The following is a 27,747-nucleotide window of genomic DNA, read 5'->3' on the forward strand; positions in this document are numbered from 1 at the left end:
ATATAAAATACAAGAGGGTAATTACATTTCTCTTTTGTTTTTTTAGGGTGAGATAAGGCCAAATAAGATTAGATTTATTTAGGGTTTTTTGGTTGAAATCGTATGTAAGTTTTTTTTATTTCCTTTCTCTTTTAGATCAATCATAACTTATTGTTACGTAGAGGTTAAGGAATATTTGAATTGTTAATAAATCTTAAATAATGTATGATTGAATATATAGGTTTCCCTTTTTTTGTCATGCAGGGCTAAATTTAAATATTTGGTGTAGGTGCTGCGCTTGCGCGCTATAAGGGTAAATGAAGGTGAACATAGGGAAATGACTTGTTGACGGACGGACGGACTTATGTCAGGATTAGGGGCCCTGCAAGGAAATAGGAGTCAGCACAGCGCCCATGGTTCAGCGCAAGTTGTGCTGAAGGAGGGTAGACTCCACCTGACAGGACAGGCCTTCATCTTTTCCCCCCTCTTAGATTTGCCCCTCACGTATGCTTCCATCTTTTTCAGCTTTCCCTTCTCTTACAACACATGCAGGTATGAACCCTTTTGTTCATGTGGCTGTGGGTGAGGTCGGTGGTGCAATACCCCGCCCAAGACGACGAGCTAGCCTGGGCCCGCAAGCATACCTGCTTGCCGCCGCTCCTCACCACCCAACCAGTCCACCAAATTCAAATAAAAGTTGCTTCAAATAAATGTTTTCATACATTTAAAAGCAATAAGGGTAATCCCCGTTTAAAAAAAAACTCATACAATGTTATGGAATACGCATTTTCTATGGGAGCAGCAAGGAAGGCAGTCGGCATGATGTAGGGGTGCACTGTGGCTAGTCATGTCGGCTGGGTTGGGTTCTTGCCAACGTTGCTGTCTTGCGACATAAACAGAAAAAAATTCTTATCATGCCTTTTAAAAAACCGTCAAAAAACGCAGAGACGACTCAAAACGCTTGAAATTCAAATTAAAACAACATCCGGTCGAACCGGATGCCACGGACAGACCGTTAAACATTCAAAATTTAAAATTAAAAAAAAACTTCAAAAAAACTAAACGCAAAAAAAAACTTACCGAACATGGCCGGTTACTAACGCTGAAATTCAAAAAAAACGCTGAAAATTAAAATAAGAAGGGGAAAGACCGAATATAACTTGGGGCGCCGCGGGTGTTGTTGCGACGCCCGGTGCATATCCCACCCTCGAAATCCATGGCCACCGTCGCACCTGTATTTCGGTGGCCTCTCACCTGTATTACCCTAGTGCCTTCTAAATCAGAAAGACTGCCAGCATTCCCATTTTAGAACACAATTTTATTCACAACTCATTATTTAAACATTCCAGAAAAAACTTATTCAGTAATACGTAGCAATCATGCTATATAACTAAAGCTATATTAAGGCTTATGGAAAATATTATAAGGGAAACCCTAAGCAAAAGAAAAACTCAAGGGTAGTTGTATTTTAAGATGTGAGAGAATCTGACTTAATTACATATTCTTTTCAACGGTGAGTACAACCCAAAGGTTGATCCAAAGAAAATTGCTACTCTAAGTTTTTCTTTTCTTACGCTAGATTAGTTGGGGTACCATCCTAACGCGTACCTGTACTCCCTATTTAAAAGTTTCCTCAACTTCCTACCTATTCTACCTTTATTGTATTTTATTTTATTATATTTTATTTGATGTTATTTTATTTTATTGTAGTTTATGCTTTCTTTTGACTATTTAGGTTAAGTTTAATGTGTTTGCTTTTCTTTTATTGTTATTATTATTATTTATAATCTTTATTGTTTTATTAAAGTTTATTTTATTCTGATTTATTTTATTTTTGGTGTATTTAATTTAATTTTGTCGTATTTTATCTTGTATTATTCTATCTTGGTTCCGGTTAATTTAATTTTATTTTATTTCAGTTCAATTCTACTTAATTTTGTTTTATTATTCTATTTTATTTTATTTTACCTTATGTTCTTTTTTTCCTATTTCTTACTTGCATAATTCTGGTATGTAGTTTTGTTCGGGTTTTAATAAGGTTTCAAAATAATATAGATACATAAATAATATAGCAAATTAAGACTAACTACACAATATATTTACAGAGGCACGTTTTTTAAAAATTCAAATTTGTGCTAAATAAACAAGACTGTCATATATTTCTTTTTATCGTTTACGTAAGTTAGCAATTGATGGTTAAGACCTCATGAAATCAGAGTTGGTTAACATTATGTTATAAAGTTTTACTTACAAGCTCAAGTAAAGCTACTATAAATTATGATTATATATTTATCTGATGCTGTGGTTCGTATGAGCTGTTCTATAAGCTATGGAGGGAGAAAACTTGTAACAATAGCGATATTCTTTCGTAATCGCGCTGCAAAGAAAACACCCGGTAGAGTATTGGAAAGCATAGAACTTCGGAAACATGAAGCCGTTTGGAAGCAACTCGTGCTGCTCAAGTTACAAGAACTCATTCGATTCTCACATACGTCTGCTGAAGATGTGCAGAGTCAAACGATTTTCAACAGTAATGATTTCGAAATTTCATCAATTCTTTCTTTTATTTTAGTCAGTAAAACAAAAATTCTTTAATACCGAAATCATTATAAACAAATTCTAATAAGAAAAGTTCGAGGATTCACAAAAGGAATCTTTTATTGAGAATTTCCGAGAAAAATTTTGAAGTTCAAACAGCGTTTTTAGTATGAAACCCGTTTTCGAACGTGTTTTCGAAAAGTTCCAAAGATTACATAAAATTTTAGATAATTTCAAACCATTTCCAAGCATTTACTTGGAATTTCAAGAATCTTTTAGTGTGCAGGGTTCCAGTCCAATTAATGTTAGTTAGTTAATCAAGAATATATTTTTCTTTGACAATCCTTTTTAAAGAGTATTCCAAGTTTTCTCCCCTAAAAAAAAACCGTGGTGTGATGGTAGCGTGCTCCGCCTATCACACCGTATGCCCTGGGTTCAACTCCCGGGCAAAGCAACATCAAAATTTTAGAAAATAAGATTTTTCAATTAGAAGAAAATTTTTCTAAGCGGGGTCGCCCCTCGGCAGTGTCTGGCAAGCGCTCCGATTGTATTTCTGCCATGAAAAGCTCTCAGTGAAAAGTCATCTGCCTTGCAGATGCCGTTCGGAGTCGGCATAAAACATGTAGGTCCCGTCCGGCCAATTTGTAGGGAAAAATCAAGAGGAGCACGACGCAAATTGGAAGAGAAGCTCGGCCTTAGATCTCTTCGGAGGTTATCGCGCCTTACATTTATTTATTTTTCTGGTTGGTCCGGTGGTTGTTGTGCAGTTGAGTAAGCGCTGCCGGGGTCGCGCGCGGTGTCGCACGCAGTAATGGGCGCAGTGCGCGGTTTCGTTGCGCTATTGGTGGTGGTTGCGCGTTTGGTTGGCTAGCGCTATCGCTGGGGTAGCGCGCGGCGTTGCACGCAATGTGCTGTTAACGCGCGGTTGTTCGCGCGGTTGGTGGTGGTAGCGATAGTGCGCGGCTTTGGCTCGGTTAGTGATAGCGCGCGATGTTGGCGCGGTTGGTGGTAGCTGTGGAAGCGTTGGCAATGGTCGTTACGAAACAATTACACTCATATAAATGCTGTTGATAGCAAAATTGATCTCCAGCAATTTAGTTGGTTAATGATTACCAAGAACTCTACCATGTTAGGATTGTGAAACTTTGCAAAATCAACGCCAATAATGCATTGAAAACCTTTCGACTTAATTCATCACTACATATATAAACTCATGGGATTGTAGACCTTCGTAACTTGCAATACTTTTAAAACACTTATTCCATTCCGATTTAGCAGCATATACATATATGTATGTGCATGGGTACACGTGTATCCTTTACTTTTGAACAATGACCGCATTCGTTGATGAGCTTCTCTTGATTTCTGTGCTTAATATATATAAAACAAAACTTTTCAGTTTTCGCTCACATTCTACTGCGATGGCTTTTTAATATCTATTTTTATTTTATATATGCAAGCAGTTTCTGTCTGCCGATGCTCTGCTCTGCCACAACGTTTTGTGCACGTCATCAATAGTTAACACATAAATGAGAACATACAAACCATAAAATCAAATTCTTTATTATTCTTCACGCCCACCTCTTTTTTAATAAATTTTGTTTTTTATTCTATACTTCTTTTAGATTATTAAATTTGTGCACAATTTCCAATAGTTTTCTTTTACCAACCACCAACAAGGGCCAAGATGACCAAACGGCAAACCTCGCTTTTTTTCTTTCTTTTAAAAGTTGGGGAATCAGGGATATTGCGTGGCAATCGTTGGGAATATTCCAACACCCCGGGGTCCTCGCACGCTCGGAGGAGACACGTGATGTCTCTCAAATACTATTGCTTAATATTAATATACACGATGTTTGGCAATTTAGCACGTCCTGCAAGTAGGTTAAATAATTGCCAATTGCACTCATTCATTTCGGAGGTAATTTTCAATTTTAAAAGGTAAACTTACGCTCTTCAGCCTTTCAGGATATTATGTAGCACGAGTTGAGAATTTCTGGAAGTTCGACGCAAAGAGACAGGAGACTGTTTTAGTGTTGCTGTAAACCGCCCGATTTGTAATGGTACACTATCTGCATTTGAGGGCGGCGCTCATCATTTCCTCCAGCTATATGTACACTTAGGTGTATTAATAATATTTGGTGGTTTCACTGTTTTTTTTTCCCCCAATATCTATTTTAAATTAAATCAGACTTTTCGTCCACAATTTGCCACGACACTATCTTGGTTCTTCACCACTTTTCTTGATCAGAGGTCTCTGCTAAAATGGCGTATGACGCCGTCCGGCCGCTAAGCAAAATTTTCATTCCATCCTAGGGATGGAAAAACGCAGTTATCTAACTGTGGCGGCCATTATCGAATGGTTCATAGTTATGGTTAGCTCATCCCTACAGCGTTATACATGCCGCGTTCCGGATTTCAAACCTTTGTGTTGATGTTAGGTGAATGGAACGTAGAGAAAGCGTAAAACTTTGTAACTTTTGTGTTGTGGGAACGTCGTGCGCTAAATTAGGTAAAATTTTACCACCCCGTCATCGCATAATTGCCAATGCATCGGCTGCATTTTGCGTTTGCCATCTCCTTTTGACAATCTCTATGCCAGTACAATGAAACGAATAAAATCAGCTGATGAGATGAGCCACCTACACAATTGAGCCGGGTGTTATTGAAAATTCTTCAATGTCATGGGAATTTTTGATGATGCCACCCGCACGAAACTAACAAAATTTTGCTTTAACCACCCCAGGCAGACATGAGTGAGGGTGAATCCTACCTTTTTCCCTATCACTAGCCAACTGGTGCGTTGAAAGGTTGACTCTCCCAAGTGAACCATAACAACAAAATAGACAACATTGGTTAATTCGTTGTAGTTCTATAAAATAGAACAAAAGCAACAACACCAAGTTTCTTTGAAAAACCGCCTTACCAACGCACAACTTTACCACATGATGCCATACGAAGTATGGACAATGAATAAGGGAAATATGCAAAGAAGGTAATTGGGATAAGGTTTACAACAACTAAGGCATGACGTGGCTGAATACGTGTGTAACACTTTGTTATGGTCCACTTGGAAGATTCACCCTTGGAACGTACTAGTTGGCTAGTGATAGGTGAAAAGGTCAGTATTCACCCCCACTCATGGTTGCTTGAGGTGGTTAAACACTTTCCTGGTTAATTTCGTGCGGGTGACATCGCCGGAAATTTTATCTCATCAGCTGATTTTATTTCTTCCATTTCACTGGTATAAAGATTGCCAAAAAGAGATGGCAAAAGCAAAACACAATCAACGCAGTGGTAATACCTGTTGTCGTGATGGTGGTATTTTGTTTTTTTTTTTTTCAGCGCTTTAAGCTAGTTCTATTGCAAGTCCGGTTAACTTAGCGCATAATTCTCTCACGACACAAAAGTTGCTTCCTCTAAATCCCATACGCCTATCACCAACACGACGACTTTGAAATCTGAACATGGTACGTGTGGCAGAGGTATGAGCCAACCATTAGGTTGAACGAGACGATATAGCGATAAAACATCGGTGTATCGATTAATCGGGGAATCCAGATAACGGAAGCCAGAGACAGAAGTTGGGTTCCTTTTCTTTTTCGATTGGACACGAGACGGAGTTGATTGGCGTGACTGCAGTGGAAGCGTTTTGAAAAGAAAAATTTTAGAATCCAACTGGAAGAAGCGAGGGGGAATCACCGCGGTTTGGTATTTGCGTCATCATCACCTTTGGCCATCACGACTTCATTTTTCCTTGCAATTGGGAATTTTCCACAAACGAACGCATTTTGTGTTTAACGCGGATTATTCGTTTAGAAATACCCGTATGCAGGTGCTACAAGTACTTCATAATTGTTAAATCTATTGGTTACTCGGTCGCATAGTGGTGCAGTGAAATAGTTGGTTACTGAAAACGGGGATCAAGCCAAAAAGAATTAACAAATGTGATTAAAATAAACATCAACAGAACAATAAAACACCAATCAGGGTAATACCGGTAAAGCAAATTAAACAAGCAGCAGTAGGTGAGGAATAGATATAAAAGTGCGAGTATCTTATCGGATACCCCAAAGTATGCGATATAAGTTGCATACGAACTGCGGTCGATTAATTAAAATTTCCGAAACGGTAATAGCATTCAATAAATTTGCTTTGCTAGACAAGTCGCTGCGCTAGCACATATTCAGGATCCTCCAAAATACTACCGAGCCAACGGCACCGTCAGGTTCAAGGGCTGCAAACCAGGCATGCTTAACCAACGAAACGATATCATTTCGTTACGATAATTAACGTTAATAAACGAAACAAAGTCATTTCGTTTCGTTTATTAACGTTAAGAACGACAAATTAACGAAATGATTTTGTTTCGTTTTCTGCCATATCAAAACGAAATCAAATCGTTTATGTTGATTATTAATTTCAAACTATGCTGGCAAAGCTGATTGATGGCGGAGTCATTAAAGGTGAAAGCATTAGCCAAGCTGATTGCAACTTTTCTCATGAATTTTGACAGTACGAACATTTCTCAGAGTATTTTTGACATTACCACCAACAAATTACACAAACAAATTACATGGAGTTTGTGTGTGTATGTCCGCTCGCTGTTACCACCTTACGGCTTCACCATGGCTATAGCATTGCCAGCACAATTCAAACATAAAGTATCACGTTTTTGTTAACGTTTTTAACGTTAACGAAAGCTTTTCGTTTCGGTTAAAAACGAAATACAATTTATCTTGATAATTTCTTTATCGATAATATTTCGAAGTGTTTCAACAGAAACGGTGGAAATTTTTTGATAAACGATTAACTTAACGTTAAGGTGCATCCCTGCTGCAAACCACCAGCTACACCACCAGTAGCCACCACCACTAGTTAGCCACCATCACAACCACCAGCTACAACAACAACAGCAGCGCCGCCGAATATAGGCCTACTGCAACAACACCATCTACAACAACGACAGCAGGGCCGTCAACCATAGGCCTGCTGCAGAACCCGGCCACAACAACCGGAACCACATCTAATGGGTGAGTCCGTTCCAACCCCCCCCCCCCCCCCAATAGCGAGAGTTTATATATACTTATAATTACATATGTGTATAAGCATATACGTTCCTAGAAATACACATGTATAAAGAATAATAAATACTTACATGCTTATATACTTGTACCAAATATAATTACATAGGTTTATAAGCATATACGTACTTAGAAATACACATGTATAAAGAATAATAAATACATACATGCTTATATACTTGTACCAAATATAATTACATATGTGTATAACCATGTACGTACTTAGAAATACACATGTATAAAGAATAATAAATACATACATGCATTTATACTTGTATCAAATATACCTATATATGTGTATAAGGATGTACGTATTTAGAAATACACTGTCTAAATAATGACAAATACATACATGCTTATATACTTGTAACAGATATAATTACATAGGTGTATAAGCATATGCATTCTTAGAAATACACATGTATAAATAATGATAAATACATACATGCATATATACTTATATCAAATATAACCATATATATGTATAAGCATATACATTCTTAGAAATACACGTGTATAAATAATGATAAATACATACATACAAATTATCGTCCTCCTACTTTAGGAGGGGTTTTTAAAAAATAATAAGAATTTTGTATGGTTAGTTACAGAATGTAATATTGACACCAAACTCAGAATCCAAACTGTCTTTATTTTCCACAATTGCTCTTATTTATAACTTAATTTGATATTTACAATATAAGCGTTGCATCGGATTTGCCCTTGAAAACCGATGCGTGAGAAATGGAATGCTTATTCAATGAAATGCCAGTGGCTTGAGAAATATAATATTTGTTTAGCATGCTTACTGAAATGCCAGTGGCTTGAGAAATATAATCTTTGTTTAGTCTGCTTACTGAAATGCCAGTGGCTTGAGATATATAATATTTGTTTCGTCTGCTTACTGAAATGCCAGTGGCTTGAGAAATGGAATATTTGTTTATGACTGCTACAAGGGCACTCTAGGAAGTGTACTGTTAACTCCCCCCTTTCTTTAAGAGAATCGCCCCGATTCTGTATTTTTTTTTTGTAAGTTGATTATTTTAACGGCTAATTCATTAAAAATTTCCTCTTGTTTTATTGACTGTCTATTTGTTTGCCATCTCTCAACCACTTTGTTGATCTTAAAAAATATATATATTATAATTATAATACATGTTAATACAATGACAATCCAATATACAGGATGTGATTGTATTTCATTTCTTACATAGTTTGTCAAATTAATGTTTTCAAATTTCAAATTATAATCTTTTGACTCAATGTAATCTACATTTTCAAAATTACTTACTTAACTATTCCTGACATACTGCCATATTTTTGAATCTATATTTTCATATGTTACATTATCAATATTTGTTTGATTTTCAAATGTAACTAAATAAATTCTATCTACTTCCTGATTATTGATAATATGCTTCCCTGAAACTAATATAGCACCTTGTTTTATTTCATCTATTTGTTTATTGCCTTCTTAAATTTTTTTAACTTTAGCTTTATTTTCAGTTAAAATATCTGACAAGCAACCATTTGTATTATTAATTTTACAATAGGTAGTTATCAATTCTTTTTTACAATTTTCAACATTAACGTATTTGTCGTTAGATTTTGCAATTTCTTTTGCAATTAATAGCTTACCATCTATTTGGGCAATTGGCCTTACTTCAAACAATTTACAATCAAATATAATTTTTGGATATTTTATGAAAATAACTATTACATCTTCATTTTTCAATATTTTAAAAGTAGATACGTCTATTATATCTGATATAGACATTCGTCCGTGCTCATTTTCGGTTATCTTCTCTATTCCTCCAAATGTAAAATTACTGGATTTAAAATTCCTACTTTTGCCATTGCTATAGTATTAACGAGATTTTGTAATTCCGACATTAAAAATTCATTCCTTCGTTTTAAAAGTAAATTAACATATTCATCTGCGTTTAAGCTTCTTATTGTTTCAGTTAATCTATAAATTTCTTTTAAAAATTTCCGAGTTTGTAGTGTATTGTTTATTATTATTATCCGTTTTCGTTCAATTTGTTATTTACTAACACCAAATCATCATGGTCTGGTGATCCCGCTATCCATTTCCATATTGTCCCCAATTCATTAATGCCCCTTCTATTTCTTCCACTCTTTCTTTGTAGTTGCCCCAATAAGGTTTCTATTAAACCAGTTTCAAATTCTATGTCTGAGTTCTTAATATCTGGTGATTCAGACGTTTCCTCTAAATTATTTTATCTGAATTTTTTGTTGTACAATTTTTTATCTGCCATTATGAGATTTTCAAAATAAGTCAAATTGGTTATGTGAAAAATTGTTCCAAAGCTGCGATATAAAGCAACATCACCATCTTCTATTTGTACATAATCCTCCCGTGTATAGTCTACTATGTCTGATATCGCTAGAGCAATTAGTGATACAATTATTACTGGTATCATCTAAAAATGTATAATTAAGATTTTATATTATCTTTATGCACTATTCTATTTCTTTGATTATTCCTAACCCTATTGCCTAAATCCTCCTTTACTATCTGTTTCCTATACCTAGGTCTTAATTTATTTCTCTCTCCTATGATTTTTTCGTATATAATATCACCACATGAATACGTTTTTATTTTCATGTTTTTATTTTGTCTGTCTAACATCTTTTCTTGCGCCAGTACTAATTTTTGTGGCACATTATCATGTTTAATCTTATTATACAGTACCTCAAAAGGTTTATTCTCAATCACGGAGTGTATAGTTTTGTTATATTGTTGAACCGCTCTATATACTGATTCAGAAAAACTGATAAAATCATATTCTTGCTTCATACATCTCGCAATCTCAATTATCATTGAATGAACCCTCTCTACCTGTCCATTTGTAGTACTGTGATTTGGGTTACAAAAATAAACCTCAATATGAAGTCTCTCCATCAAAGTTTTAAATTGCACAGTAGTAAATCCTGGTTCATTATCTAGTGTTATCATCTTTACATTAGGGAAACCCTGCAATATCTCCAATACTTTATCTTCCAACTCAGTCTTATCCTCAATTCGTTTAATAATCAAAAACTTTGAATATGCGTCAATACATGTAATAAATTTCAAAGACTGAGCATAAAATATATCCATATGAATCTTTATTCCTTCCTCATCAGGTATAGGAGCCTCTCCAATTGGTATTTTCTTCGGGTGCCTATCATATTTATTTCCATTACAAATATCGCAGTTTCTAATATATTCTCTGAATTGCTTATGCATTTCAGGCCAATAGTACATCTTACAAATTTGCTTTATATTTTCTTCAAAACTTCTGTGTGCTCTGTTATGTGTTTGTTCTATTATCGCACCTTGGTCCTCCCTGTTTGTTACATCTATAGGAAAATTCCTGGCATACAAAAATTTATTTGTGAACGTTTCCTTTAACTTAGTTTTAATCTCATAGAGATCTTCTGGTGTACAGTGAATTGCAGTCACAAGACTGGGTTCTATAAATTCCTTTTAAATTGTTATCAAATTTTCCACCGTATCGTATTCAATAAGATGTCTTGTCCTACCAAAGTTTATCACTGACTCATGTATGGTAAAACGTCCTTTACTCAGCAATATCTGCTGTTTAAACTGATTCAACGGTTTTTTTGTCTCCGGAATTTCCACATTATCTGAGCTTTCCACAGAATGCTGCGTAGCACGATCCGATGAGTCATCAGATACCTGATTTAAATATTGCCTAGATAACGCATCCGCTACTATATTCACTTTACCTGGCTTATAAATTATTTTTGGACCATATTCCTCGATTATAGTGCGCCATCTGTCATCCCCACAAAACTACGAAGTTGTCTCACTGTTTTAGGTAATAGATATCTAGAAATCGCTTCAATCTTTTCCGGATCGGTTTTAATAATATTGTTAGCTACAATATACCCTAAAAATTCTACTTCCTTTCTGTAAAATTTCGATTTTTCCAATGAAATTTTCACATTTGCTTTCTTCAACGTATCAACAACCGTCTTTAAATGCTCCGTGTGCTCCGTAAATGTTTTGGAAAACGCAATGATATCATCTATATATACGTGACAAAATTTGCCAATGTAATCCCTAAGAACGTTATCCATAGCTCTTTGAAAAATACTAGGTGCGTTTTTCAGTCCAAAAGGCATTCTTAGAAATTCATACTTGCCGTTATTAACTGAAAATGTTGTCTTTTCCACATCACTATCCTTCATCAAAATTTGATGAAATCCCGACTCAAGGTCAATTGTAGAAAAGTATTTAAACCCCCCAAATTAGGCAGTATGACATTGCTGTCTGGAATTAGATATTTATCCGAAACGGTTACTTCATTTAATTTTTTGAAGTCCACAACCATCCTCAACTTTTGTGTACCATCTTCATTTATGCCTTTTTTTGGTACAACCCAGATGGGTGAATTGTATGGGCTTTTACTTGGACGAACCACACCATCTTGCAACAAAACCCTGATCTCCTCATTAACAAAGCTATTTGCACCTAGCGGATATTGATACTGCTTACTCCAAACCGGAGTATTAGTCGTAGTACGAATCTCCGCTCTAACATCTGTCCTAAACGATAAATTCATATCTATTCCAGAATGAATTTTCTTAATTTCCGCTATTATTTCCTTTTCCCTTTTTCATAACAATAAATTTATTTGACCCTTTCCTACTACAAGGTTTGTAATTATCTTCTGCATTGCCGGAACATACATCGGCTGGTGCTTCAAAGGATTCTTCCTCCAAAGTAATTGTATTCAACACTCCCTTTTCACTATTTACGTTGTCCGATAATTCAACGACTGGCTTTTCAGGATCTTCTCCCGAATTTTTTGTATTCAAATTATTTTTATTAACGTGTTTTATTTTAAAACTTGTCGGAATTCTCTTCGGCTGGCGTCTCAGGATTTCTTTGTCCAGAGTGTTTTCCTTTTTATCTTCCTTTCTTTTGCCGGTATTACCATCGGCTGGCACTTTAGAAGTCCTTGCTCCCAAAGTATTTTCATATTCTAAATTTTCCTGTCGCTCGGATTCACTTCCCAAGCTAAATATTTCTTCTTCTTTATCGTTATTTATTATCAACCTCTTATTTTCAAGATTAATTACCGCTTTTATATCTCTCTAGAACTTATATCCGATTAGCAAATCTGCTTCTAAATTTTCAATTTCATAAAAGACTTGCTTTTTACCGAACAAAGTTATAAAATGATAGTAACGTATTATTGAATAGCCGTTAATTGTTTTAACTCTTTTTTGTATAGCCAATTCATTTCTATTCTTGTAAATACCTGACTTTATATAACAGCTAGTTGCTCCTGTGTCAACTAAGATTTTAAAATTTTTACCTATTGCTCTGTCATATAAGAAAATGTATGGCAAAGCTAATTTTGGTCTAAAAAATGATCCTCATTTACATTATTAACACGTAATGCCTTATTGGGTGGTTGCACGGTCTGCTGCGTGCTTCCATGTGGTCTTTTTTCTATATTACCACTTTGATTGTTATTACTTTGGTAATTATAAGCAGGTTTTAGCTGCGGCCGATTTTGTACCCTGATGCTGGAATCAACATCCATTGGGGTCGGTCGTGGTTGGACTCTTTCAACTCTTTGGTCGAAATTTCTTTGAGGCTCTTGTGCAAATCTCAGATTATTATTGAAGTTTCTTCTATGGTTATAATTATTTTGCCCATTATTTGCTGAAGGCGAAAAATGGGTCGGTCTACCGAACTGTAAAGCAAAATGTACTCGCATATTGTTAGACTCCAATTCTTGGGCCTTTGCCAAAGCGTTGGGCAGATCACTTGGCGACAATGAAAACAGGATATTTGATAAATTCCCATTCAGTCCGGTTATAAATATGCGTAAAGCATCTCGCCTATTCTTGGCATTAAGTTCCCTAGTGACTGAACTGTCAGTACCGTAGGTCATGATCGTTTTATTTATCAACAACGTTAATCTCTCGTTAACCCTATTATAATAATCAATTATTGAATTAGAGCCTTGTCTCAAAATGCTCGTCTCTTGTTCAATAATGTGGGCTGGCCTCTTGTCGGCGTATGCGAAATCTAATCGTGCCAAAATGGCATCAAAATTTAGCACTGTCCCATGATTTGATAGCAAATCATTGGCTTCCTGGGTGATTTTATTTCTTAATATCGTTAGTGCAGCGAAATACCTACGGCTGCCTCTAACGTATAAACTCATTGTGTTATTAGCGGATTCCCTCCAACTAACATATTTATTTTGCTTTCCCGTGAATTCGGGCAAAGACTTTATTATCTCTAAAGACTCCTCGCACTTTATTTGCTGGTTGATGATCTCAGGCTTGTACTCCGCAATTGTAGCTGCCTGAGTCATCCCCTCGATTTGCTTGCGCAATTCCGCTACCTCTAATTTTAATGAAGCGTTAGTCGCGGCTATTAACCTAGCCACTAGGGCTTCATTTTAACTTTCTAACGACATACTTCTAAATACTTGCATCAACAAATCCACACTTAAATATTTTCAGTAATTGTTTTTAAATAGCGTAAGTACAAGAATGAATTCTTAGTCACTAAATAGCTTAAAAATTAATCCTACATCGCTGCCGTACTGCTGCCCTCACTGGTCCTGTAATATCAAATTTATATACAGCTTCTTTTTTTTTCCTCTGCTCGTTTTTGAACTGCTCTTCTCCTCTCATTTACTTTTTCCTCTTATCTAACGTTATGGTTGTATGTTTGTTTTGTTGTTGTTGTGATACGAGTAATTCAAGAATTAGGTTTTTAAATTTGTTTTTGTTTTTGCACACTTTGTTAAATTTATTTCTCCATGGACTTATTTTGCTGGTAGCTGCTCACTTGTATTTTTCTTTTCAATTTTCAAATTTCAACCCACGAACTTCACATTAAATGATTTAAGTATTCGAACAGCGATTCAACAGATGATTGAAGCTGTTTACTATTGTCAATGTTTTTTTCAAACCACTTGTATGAATTCACAATGGTAGTTAGTTAAAGTTTTGAAAACAATTTTTTTTTGTTTTACTTTTGTGTTTTTTTGTTCTTTCTCGTCCAGTGACGATACTTATTTAAAAAGTTTTATTGTTTAACTTTTGTGTTTTTTTGTTCTTTCTCGTCCAGTGACGATACTTATTTAAAAAATTTTTTTGTTTAACTTTTGGGTTTTTTTTGTTCTTTCTCGTCCTTTGACGATACTTATTTAAAAAACTTTGTTGTTTAACTTTTCTGTTTTTTTGTTTTTTCTCGTCCTTTGACGATACTTATTTTTTACAACGCGTGCTCCACACGCCGGGCGCCAATTGTCGTCCTCCTACTTTAGGAGGGGTTTTTAAAAAATAATAAGAATTTTGTATGGTTAGTTACAGAATGTAACATTGACACCAAACTCAGAATCCAAACTGCCTCTATTTTCCACAATTGCTCTTATTTATAACTTAATTTGATATTTACAATATAAGCGTTGCATCGGATTTGCCCTTGAAAACCGATGCGTGAGAAATAGAATGTTTATTCAATGAAATGCCAGTGACTTGAGAAATATAATATTTGTTTATTCTGCTTACTGAAATGCCAGTGGCTTGAGAAATACAATCTTTGTTTAGTCTGCTTACTGAAATGCCAGTGGCTTGAGAAATGGAATATTCGTTTATGATTGCCATAAGGGCACTGTGGGAAGTGTATTATTAACTTGCATATATACTTGTATCGAATATAATTATATATGTGTAAATGTATACCTACCTAGAAATACACATTTATATACAATGATATATACATACCGGCATATACACTCATGGTGAATATATTTATATATAAGCATATCCGTACCTAGAAATACACATTTATATACCATGATATACGCTTACATACACATATAATTGTATTAAAATACGTAAGCAAACCGGACCCAAGCAATTCAATTTTAAAAATCACTATAGTTATAGGTACGGATGGGGCCTAAACTTCCAAAAGTTTGTAGATAGAACTTTTTTTGTTGTACCTAGGGAAAGGGGGGAATTGTATAGATGTGGAAGCAATGTTAAACTAAATAAAACTAAAATTAAAACTAAAATAAGTTACCGTAAAATAAATAAGTCTAACTAATGAACAAAAAATATTGATAAATACAATAAATGAATAAAATAAATAAATAAGCTAAATAATTACAACAACGGAATAAAAGGCGTAGCTACAACAATCACAACGAATACACTATAAAACTATCTTATATTACTTTAACATATTGATATACCTTTGAGATATCCCTAGTTTGTAAGGTGGGAATTTGAAGACAACTAAAACCCCTCTTACCCTATTTAATTTACTCAAGAAATAAGAACATAAAAGGGCAGCCCTCCTAAAATTATAGGAATTTCAAGGAAATTTTTTAAATAAATTATTATGTTTCCACCCTTAGTCACGTACGCTCCATGAAAACCGGTGCGCTAATATGAGCTGCATTAAGAGACTTGCGTATCAAAAAGAAAAAAAAGGAGGGGAGTATTTATATTTTACCTATAAGCAAATGTTATAAATATTAGAAACTTTGTATTTTCTTAAGATAATGAATTATGAATAAATATTGTAACAATGGGAATGCTGATAATTTTGTTTATTTAGAAGGCATAGGTTAGCCAGGTAAGGGGCCACCGAAATATAGGTGCGTCGGTGGCCATGGTTTTTGAGGGTGGGACCAACACCCGCGGCGCCCCTATGTATATTCGGCCCTTTTCTTCTTTTTCTGCCCTTTTCAGCTTTTTTTTGGGTTTTGAACGTTTGGGTAACCGGTCAACTCCGGTTCGATTAAGTTTGTTGTTTTTTTGCGTTGTTTTTTTGGATTCTGAATTTGAATTAGAATGTTGTAACGGTCTGTCCGTGGCATCCGGTTCTCTTGGATATTGTTTTAGTTTGAATTATAGCGTTTTGAGTCGTCTCTGCGCGTTTGTCAGTTTTTTTTTTTAAAGGCATGATATGACCTTTTTTCTGTTTATGGCGCAGGACAGCAAGGTTGGCAAGAACCCAGCCCAGCCGACATGACTAGCCACTGTGCACCACAATATCATGCCGACTGCCTTCCTTGCTGCTCCCATAGAAAATGCGTTTCCATAACAACTTCAACCATCGTAGGAGAAAAGGATTTGAAGAGATTTACAAGGTATAATCGAAACAGCTGTCGCTTTGTCCGTCCTGAAGTAACGTTGTTTAAATTTTCCCAAATTATTAAATATATAATCAATGTGATTCACTCCAAGGGACTAGTTTTGGATAGGGCCGCCATCTTTAGGAAATGTAAAACCGGGAGACTTGGGTGTTGAAGGATGAAATGTGAAAATCAAAATTAACATTTCAGCCGCTATTGTATAGTTTCGCAAATAAACAACAGATGTTTGAATGGTAATTGTATACTTTAGGGTACAACTGCTAAAACTCGTCCAAAAATATCGGGAGAGGTGTCAAAATACGTGTTTTGATCCCAGGACCGAATCCGAAAACGGAAATTCAAAATTTTATTATTTTATTATTTATTATTATTTCCAAAAAACCGAAAAATGGCCCAGGGCGCTCCGAAACCGGGGGATGGATCCATAGTATTTTTGCGCCTTCTGCCGCACTTATAAAAAATTACCCTGGGTGGGTCCCACACCGGTTTGGAGACCAAAACTATATCCGCGCAAAACACTTTTACCCACAGTTTTTCTTGTGGGTAAGACAAAATCATCAAAATTACAACAAATACATGAAAATTTTCAATTTTGTTTTAGTGTTTAGTGTTTTGTCTTAATAACTTGGTGAATTGGGTGATGCAAAGTCCGTGTTAAGCTGACATCGAAAGCGCCTGTTTTTTAAACGGTTTTATGTAGTTTGACTTGACAGGCCGGCCGGCCGGAACGAATTTTGTAATTAAAATTTAAGTAACTTCCCGATAAGCTACAAGCTTGAAACTTTGAATATAGTTCAGAACCCGCCCTGCTAAACAGCTGTCAGTCATTTGAGGCATCAATTGACAGATATGGCTGATGGAAATTTACATCACAGCGTGTGGCAAAGTTTCTATCAGGTTGTTAGAAGCGACATGACAAACCTGATGTAAACATTGTGTATACGTGTATGCATACACATACACACCATGGTTTTCCATACGAATAAAAGGAAAAATTTATGCGAGTGTATTAGTGTTGTCAAAAATTCTGTTAATGTGTTGGAGCTTCCGTCAGCTCTGTTTAGCAGGGCGATGACGATGCAATAATAAGAAAAAACTCCGATAGGTTGCGCATGGATCGAGCTATTCAAAAAAATCGTATTTGTAGTCCGATTTGGCTTATATTTGGAACACATAATACATATGTACATGAATAGAAAGCGACACATGAAAAAATCGCCGCCAGGTGGCGCAAGGATCGAGATGTTAAAAAAACCGTATTTATGGTCCGATTTGACTCATATTTGGAACACATATTACATACAGAAATAGAAATCGCTTTATTAAAAAAATCCAGCTAGGTGCGACAAGGATCGAGATATTAAAAATACTCTTATCTGTGGTTCGATTTGGCTCATATTTGGAACAAATATTACATACAGTCATGTAGAAGTGACATCAAAATACTTTTGGAGGACTTAGATTGTAACAAATTGTCAGGAAAGAGTCCTTGTAATAATAGTCACTAAATGAACTAAATATAATGAGAAATAATGGGAAATTAAGGCTAAAAACTTGAAAACAAAATATTTTTAAAAAAATTTAAGTTAAACGGTTTTATTCAAAACAATACTCACATTGGTAAAAGTCTAGTTGACGGGTCGACTGCTAATACGCTACCAGCGTACTGCTAATATGCTACCAAACGCTTCCCAAGGCAGTCGGTTCTATGTACCGGAGCGACTCGGGATTTTTCCCGACCAAGGGCTGTCATTTCAGTGTAACCCCATTTAATTTGTTGCGTCCCAGCCACAAATTGTCATCCTCCCAGCGGCTCCTTGCAGCGGGACTGCTCCATATTCTCTTGCTCCGGGAAGGTATCGAACCCAATCCGGGTCCGTCTCCTAATCCTGGTTGTTGTTGTTGTTGTTGTTGTAGCGATAAGGTTGCTCCCCGAAGGCTTTGGGGAGTGTTATCGATGTGATGGTCCTTTGCCGGATACAGATCCGGTACGCTCCGGTACCACAGCACCATTAAGGTGCTGGCCCGACTATCTCGGGAACGATTTATGTGGCCACAATAAACCTTCAGGCCATCCTCTCCCTCCCCAACCCCAAGTTCCATAAGGAGCTTAGGGTCGCCAGAGCCTCGTCTGTTAGTGAAACAGGATTCGCCGCGGATAGGTAAGGTTGACAATTGGGTTTGGAGAAGCTATATGTTGGCGCTGGCAACCTGCAGGGTTGCGCTACACAGCCCCTTGAATCTGGTATTTTAGTCGCCTCTTACGACAGGCATACCTACCGCGGGTATATTCTGACCCCCTAACCCGCTGCCTAATCCTGGTCCTGAGAAATGGTTTGCTGCATCTGCCGGAAAAGAATCTTTTTAGGACGGTCATACTCTTGTCAGTGTCTCGTGAAAGGGATGGTTGCATCGGACAGGTAGTTCTGGGCTAGATCCGAAAACCAGACGTCCTTACTGTTCACGCCCTAGGGCGTCCCGTAGTCTACGCCTTAGCGCCCCCACTACCTTCCAGCAGCCCCGTTGCTCAGCAAGCCACAATAAGTACCCGCTGCTCGCGCCCCACGGCGCCCACCAACTCATACGGCTGCTCCCACTCATACCTATAATCTCCGTAGTAGAGTCGGGAGCAATGCCGAGCATCAGCTCCTGCCCCGTCTTCCCCCCCCCCCCCCACCCCCCCCCCCCCCCCCCCCCCCCCCCCCCCCCCCCCCCCCCCCCCCCCCCCCCTCTCTTCCGGCGGCAATTGCGTAGGTCAGGCAAACAGACTCTTAGTCCCTACCGCCCTTTGCACAGTTTGCCAGCACAATATATATGTTTGTGACATCCGCCCAATGAAGCTCCTGCCATGGACGGTGCCACTTTTCGAGATGTTCTGCGTCCGCGACAGCAATCTCCCGACGGGTTTCATATTTCATATATTTCTTTATTCAGTCTATGATTTACAAGAATCTTACAGACTATATTAAACATAAGGTTTATTTACAGTAAAGTTAATTTAAAATGGAAAATAACATATTTTTAAAACTTCGACGAGATATCGAAAAATCAATACAATAACTATTATTGATTGAGTTAATAGCAATTAGAGCGCGAGTGATCGGGCCACTAAGTGCGTAATTAGATCTAAACTAGTCAATTACAAACATAGTATATTGATGCAAAGTCCGTGATGGAACATAAAAGTTCAAAGACTCTAACAGTATCGGGCAATCAATATTGCCATTGGAAATACCATAAATAAACATTATAGATGTAATTAATCTTCTACTTTCTAATGTGTGAAGATTAATTAGCTTACACCTAGAGATATATGGAGGAAGAGGCAGATCGAAGTTTATATCGTATAAACAGTACTTCATGAATATTTTTTGCACACGTTCGACTCTCTTATTGTGTACCTCATAATAAGGACTCCATATTATGGAACCATACTCAAGCCTTGACCGTACAAAGGCATTGTATACTAGTTTTTTAGTATATGGGTCCTTAAACTTGGATCCATTTCTTTTAATAAAGGCCAGTAAGGAATATGCTTTGGGGATAATAAAATTTAAGTGCTCGGTGAATGTAAAAGACGAATCAAATACAACACCTCAATCCCGAATTTTATTCACCCTAAGTAACGGCTTATTAGAGACATTGTAAGAAGAAATCAATTTATTACATAATTTGAAATAAGTTATGTAATAACATTTGTTGGCATTCAGCGCAAGCTTATTTTTACAGCACCACTCATTAAAATTATTTAAATCAGATTGTAGTATGAGAGTATCAGACTCGTTCTTGATTCTGAAAAAAATTTTCAAATCATCAGCGTAAAGGAGATAATTGCATTGCTTGAAACAAGCACTTACATCATTGATAAAGAGAATAAAGAAAAGTGGGCCAAGGATACTACCTTGGGGCACACCTGAGGTTGCTACGTAAGGCGATGACTTTACGTTGTCAATAACAACAAAATTTATCCTATTGGATAAGTATGAATAAATCCATTGTAAAAATGTTGAGTGGAAACCCATTTTTCGCAATTTAGCCAAGAGAGCTTTGTGCGAAACTCTGTCAAAAGCTTTGGATATGTCCGTATATATGCAGTCAACTTGACAACCATGAGTAAAAGACGATATGCAGTAATTCGAAAAAACGACCAGATTAGTTACTGTTGAACGCCCCGGAACGAAGCCATGCTGACATGGGCAAATATAACGCTTAACTGCGGACGATAATTTAAACATCACCGTTTTCTCAAAAAGTTTTGAAATCACGGGGATCTTCGATATTGGTCGATAGCTTGTAACGTCAACTTTACTACCACTTTTATGAATAGGTTGAATAAAAGTAGTTTTCCATTCATCCAAAAAGATACCAGACTTTAACGATAAATTAAATATATGCAACAAGGGCTCTGCAACGGAAGCTACACATTGCTTCAGGAAAAAAGATGAAAATTCTTGATAATCACATTGTTTGGAGCTCTTGATCGTCTGAATACTTAAGATAATATCATCAATATCTAGAACTAATGAGAAGTCAAAACAAGACGTTATCTCATTCAACATATCCCCGTCGTCATTCCACAGATCATCAATAGCAAAGTTTGCTTTAAAAAATTCTGCAAACAAATTTGCTGAATCACTAGACGATGATGAATTCCTGCCCTTGTAAGACACAGACAACGGTATTGTTGAAACCGATTGTTTGGAGCGAATGAAATTCCAAAACGATTTAGGATTCGTTTTGATATTATTTTCGAAATTGAGAATACATCGATTGTACAGAAACTTATCAAGACAATTAAACTCCTTCGCGTAATTCAGATATTGTTGCTTGAGTTCGGGACTTCCTGATTTTTTTAAAGTTTATGATAATTATTACGCAAATTTTTTAGAGTCTTTAAGCTTTTGGTATACCATGGCAACTTATAAACCCTTGCCGGGAAACGAGGAATATTAATATTCATTATTTCCGAGATATTACTTTTGAATAAGTCAAAGCAGTCTGAAAGATTGCGATTATTAAAAAGATCCAATATTTGAAATCAAATTATTGATCAAGGCCTAATCACATCGGCTATAATTGAAACCAACTTCATTATTGAGTTTAATATTTCCAAATTCATAAAACTTAATCTCCAATATCAATGGTACGTGATGTTTATCAGTATTAGATAACGGGCAGAGAGAACGAATTAAATTATAATTAAGATGGTTACTAACAAATATAAGATCGAGGATTTTACCTAGCGTATTTTCAAAATCATTGATTTGAACTAACTGTAAACTATAAAAATTATTAACCAAGTACATTTCACTAGCTTGATTGACATTAGTAGGTATGAGAGTTTTCTCACCTGGAAGATAATTCCATACGATTTTATTTAAGTTACAATCCCCTAAAATACAAAATTTAGAATTCAAGTTAGTGCTCGAAACATGCATTATATTATTAACGTGATTTTCATAAACACTATCTGCACTATTTGGTGGTATATAAGAAACACTGACAAATAGACATTCTGTTTTGCCTTTTATACTGATTATAAGGTGAGCAATAGACGTATCAGCGATATTAAGAGGAACCTCCGAGGTTAGTAGGCTTTTCTTACAGCAATTAGCACTCCTCCACCTCGATAATGTCCTGTACTTATACTATCACGATCTTTGCGATATATATTATACAAATTTTTATTAAGAAACTCATTACTAAAAAAGTCCGCAGTAAGCCACGTCTCAACAAGAACTATCAAATCGTATTCTTCACTAGAGGTAGTAGCAAATACAGCAGAGGCCTTAGTTCTCATGCCTGATATGTTTTCAAAATATATTGATATTGAGTTCTTTAAAGAACGGGCATCATCAATTAGACAGGTATTGTAGCAGTCATTATTGGTGACGGAGCGAGGACTTATGAGTTGTCCTTTTGCCCCACAGTCCTTTGAAAAAAACGAAACGGCCTTACTTTTACATCCGATGGCCAAATTGACGAATCGAGCAACTTATTGTAATTAGATGCTGAGATCCCAAGCTTAAAATTAACACTCCGTAAGGACTTTTCATCTACGTCCCTTTTCGTAAGTTTTTGGCAGCGCATTAATAAAGGCGAAATATTTTCAGTTCTTGATACATAGTCAACTATAGTTTCAGCATTCACAGATGGCTTAAAAGATGACAGATGAAGCCATTTGAATCGTACACTAACTTCTAAACTAGAATTACAGTTACTACCAACAACTATTGGACGCGCCTTTTGGTTATTCATTTCATCACTTTGGGAACTATTTTTCAATTGCTCATTGGGATGTCCGGTATTAGAAGAATCAGAACGAAATGAAGCGACAGACTCTGCAGTATCAGAAACAGCGCCAGCTACAGCAGAATAACTGCCAGCATTCACAATCCCAATATCAGCGACGCCAGCAGCAGCTGCAGCAGCATCTTCACCACCAACAAGACTCCGGCTCGCATTATCAAAATCACTAGCACTCATCTGTTGCAGAGAGTGAGATTGCACCTGACACTGCATTTTTTCCATTGCTTTTTGTGGTTGTTTCACGTTCGGTTCGACGCCCTTTGTTTTTGACCGCATTACAATAACATCGTCTTTAGCAGCAGAGTTATTTTTGTTTCTCTGTTTATTATTAGCATTATTATTTAACGACTTGAAAAAGCTACTGAGAGCTTTGAGACTTTTTTTAGTCTCTGCAATTTTGGTCCGCATACGGAGGGCAAACCAACAACACAATTGTCACATCTGTAGAACAGATTATTATTGTTTTTTTTTTATATATCAATAATACTAGCACTAAGTTTTGTGCATTTTATGTGCGTTTTTATTTCACATAGGCCACACATTAACTGGCCATCACCGCCACACAATTTTGTACACTTAAGACAGCTACTCATCATTTCAAAATATGATACAAGCACAGCGAATAAAAACACGTGTGCTCACTACTAAGTTCAGCCACGATCTCATTTCATTGCGCCATGTTGCCAGGCCGCATACCCAAATACACCGGGTACCCCAATGCTTACCCAAGGACGTCCAGTCCCAGGGCCACAACAGAAATTGCGTCCGCAAGGTTTTGTTGTTGTAGCAGTGCTTAGCCCCACCTAACAGCCGCGACCGATCTCAAATTGTCATCAATATCCTCTAACGGGAGTCCAAGAAAACTTGCTGTTTCAACAGGGGTGGACCATAAGGAAAGGGGTGTTGGAGGCGTTGGTTCCACACTACAATTAAAGAGATGGTTGGTGTCATGTGGGGACACATTGCAGGCGGGGCATACATTTTGTATGTCGGGGTTGATTCTGGATAGGTAAGAGTTTAACCTGTTACAGTATCCAGCACGAAGTTGAGCAAGAGTGACACGCGTTTGCCTGGGGAGTATGCGTTCCTCTTCCGCAAGTTTTGGATAATTTCCGTTAAATACTGGATTCACCGGGCAATTCCCGGCATAAAGGTCCGACGCCTGTTTATGGAGTTCACCAAGGACCTGCTTGTGTTTTTGCACTTCATACGGCTGGGTTCTCAGGTGCCGTATTTCCTCAAAATGCTTACGGAGATGACTCCTTAAGCCCCTAGGCGGTGCTGGTTCATCAATCAGATCTCTGTTGGGATGCCCAGGTTTCTGGGTATTCAACAGGAACTGTTTGGTCAGCATCTCATTTCTCTCCCTGATGGGGAGTATTCTCGCCTCATTATGCAGATGGTGTTCTGGGGACATAAGAAGACAGCCCGTGGCCGATTCTGAGAGCAGTATTTTTGGCAGGCCTGTAGCTTCTTCCAGTGGGTAATTTTTAGGCTTGGCGACCATATGGGTGACGCGTAGCACGTAATCGGCTGGCTAATTGCTTTGTATGTGGTCATGAGCGTTTCTTTATCTTTTCCCCAAGTACGGCCAGCGAGGGATTTGAGGATTTTGTTACCGCTCTGAATTCTCGGAACAATTGCGGCTGCGTGCTCACCAAAATGTAGATCCTGATCAAACGTCACACCCAAGATTTTGGGGTGTAGGACAGTCGGTAGCGTAGTGCCATCGACGTGGATGTGCAAAATGGTCGACATTTGGGAGGTCCATGTTGTAAATAAGGTCGCGGAGGATTTAGTCGGTGATAATGCCAGGTTTCGCGAGGCGAAAAAACTGGAGAGATCAGGTAGGTAGCCGTTTATTCTATTGCAAAGCTCATCGATCTGTGGGCCTGGGCCTGTGGCCATTATTGTTCAGTCATCGGCGTAGGGAACGATTGTGACTCCTTCCGGTGGTGAAGGTAGCTTAGATATGTAGAAATTAAACAAAAGTGGGGACAGGACACCACCCTGTGGCACCCCTTGTTTAATTCTTCTTGATATTGATGTTTCGTTTCTAAATTGCACCGATCCCTGCCGACCACCCAGATAATTTGCGGTCCACCTTTTAAGACATGGGGGAAGGGTAGACCCTTCCAGGTCTTGCAGTAACGAGCCATGGTTGACCGTATCAAAAGCTTTTGATAGGTCTAGCGCTACGAGTACTGTTCTATGGTGGGGGTTTTGATTTAAACCGCAATTTATCTGGGTGCTAATGGCATTTAGCGCGGTGATAGTGCTATGGAGTTTTCTGAAGCCATGCTGATGACAGGCTAGTTTCAAATTTGCTTGGAAATAGGGGAGCAAAATGGCTTCAAGCGTCTTTGCTACTGGCGATAGGAGAGATATCGGACAATACGACTCTCCTATGTTAGCTGGTTTCCCAGGCTTTAGTAGCGGGACCACCTTGGTCATTTTCCATTTTTTGGGTATGACAAAGGTGGAAAGAGACAGGTTGAAGACATGCGCTAAATATTTGAAACCCTCTTTCCCTAGGCTTTTAAGCATCGGCATGGCTATGCCATCTGGGCCCACTGCTTTGGATGGTTTTGCGTGACCAATGGCGTCCTCAACCTCTTTAGCGGTGATGGTGATTGGTGACGCGCTGAATTTGTGTTTATGTGCGTGACTGTTGGCCCTCCGTCTATCTTTGTCGACCGTAGAATGCATTATATATTGTCGGCAGAAAGCGCTCGCGCATTTTTTCGCATCCGACAGCACTTTATCGCCAAAGGCGATGGAAACTTTGTCTTTGTGCTTAGATGGATTCGATAGGGACTTTACGGTGGACCAAAGTTTACCCACACCGGTAGAGAGGTTACAACCTCTTAGGTGCTCCTCCCATTTCGCCCGCTTGTGTTCATCCACAAGCAATCTGATGCGTTGGTTTATATCCCTTATTTGGGGGTCGCCTGGATCAAGCTGTCTTACAAGGTCACGTTCTCTCGCTAAGTTTGCGGCCTCCGCCGGGAAGTGGGGCCGAATTTCGGGTATTCTCCCGGCGGGAATGAAACGTGCCGAGGCGGATTCAACGACCTTGCGGAAGGCACGCTCCCCTTGGCGGGCATCCGTCGGGATAGGGAGGGCAGCAAAAGGTTGTCTGTAAAAGATTTATATCCCACTTTCCTTTTTTGAAGTTTATGAAAGCGCGTTTTTCTGTGACGATGAAGTCGGCAGTACGCTCGAGTGAAATAGGTATAGGCAGGTGGTCGGATGCCAATGTTACCATCGGCTGCCAGTTGACGCAGTTTACGAGTTCTGCGCTCACGATTGAGATATCTAGCCAACTGTGACAGCTTCCTACCATACGTGTGGGGGCGTCTCCGTTTATTGTGCAGAACGTCGTTTCGTCTATTTGATCCGCCAACATCTCACCCCTACTGTCCGCCCGCAAGTTTGAATGCCATAGGTCGTGATGGGCATTGAAATCGCCTAAGATAATGCGATTGTTGCCAGTGAGTAAGGCCTCGATATTAGGGCGGTATCCACTGGGGCAACAGGTGACAGGAGGGATGTAGATGTTGATGATTTCTAGATTTGCATCGCCTGACCGGACAGATAGGCCTTGACGTTCTAAGACATTGTCACTGCGGTCGATGCCAGGATCAAATATATGATATTGCACAGAGTGGTGTATAATAAACGCGAGGCCGCCTTCATTTCCGCTCTCGCGGTCTTTCCTGTGGACATTATAACCAGAGCAGGTCTGCAATGCAGATCTTGCTGTGAGTTTAGTCTCTTGAATCGCAGCAATGCGGATGTTGTGCCGCTTCATGAAATCGACTATCTCCGTGATCTTCCCAGTTAACCCATTACAGTTTAACTGCAGAATTCTGAAGTGCATAGGGGGAGACGTCGCCACTCTGGGGGTAAGTGACGGGTGACTGCGCCTGAGACGGGGGCAGGGGCTGATGCTCAGCATTGAGTTGTTGGCGCCGTGGGGCGCGAGCAGCAGCGGGTACTTGTTGTGGCTTGCTGAGCAGCGGGGCTGCTGGCAGGTAGTGGGGGGACGCTTAGGCGTAGACTACGGGACGCCCTTGGAGTAAGGAGCCACAAAAGATTTATAAAAGTTACGTGACGTCGGGTTTTGGGATCAAGCCCAGAACAACCTGTCCAATGCAACCATCCCTTACACGAGACACACTGAACAGAGTACGACCGTCCTAAAAAGATTATTTTCCGGCAGATGCAGCAAAACCATTTCTCAGGACCGGGGTCAGGAGACGGACCCAGATTGGATTCGATACCTTCCCGGAGCAAGAGAATATGGAGCAGTCCCGCTGCAAGGAGCTGCTGGGAGGATGACAATTTGTGGGAGGGACACAACAAATTAAACGGGGTTACATTGAAATGACAGTCCTTGGTCGGGCAAAATCCCGAGTCGCTCCGGTACATAGAACCGACTGCCTTGGGTAGCCTCGGCTCGCTTCATTCCCGCCGGTAGAATTCCCTAAATTCGGGCCACTTTCCGGTGGAGGCCACAAATTTAGCGAGAGCGTGTCCTTATAAGACAGCTCGATCCCGGCGACCCCCAAATAAGGGACATAAAGCAACGCATCAGATTGCTTATGGATGAAGACAAGCGGGCGAAATGGGAGGAGCACCTAAGCGGTTGTAACCTCTCT

The 27,747-nt window shown here is 38.3% G+C and overlaps 1 protein-coding gene across 9 annotated transcripts in view; it reads right to left on the bottom strand.

Annotated features, from left to right (window-relative positions):
* Nucleotides 1-27,747, bottom strand: part of PGAP1 (GPI inositol-deacylase) — a 1,928,961-nt gene that overhangs the window by 1,852,920 nt on the left and 48,294 nt on the right. The gene's annotated exons all lie outside the window — the stretch shown is intronic.

Source organism: Eurosta solidaginis, chromosome 4, assembly GCF_040869045.1.
Source record: "Eurosta solidaginis isolate ZX-2024a chromosome 4, ASM4086904v1, whole genome shotgun sequence".
Lineage (NCBI taxonomy): Eukaryota > Metazoa > Arthropoda > Insecta > Diptera > Tephritidae > Eurosta > Eurosta solidaginis.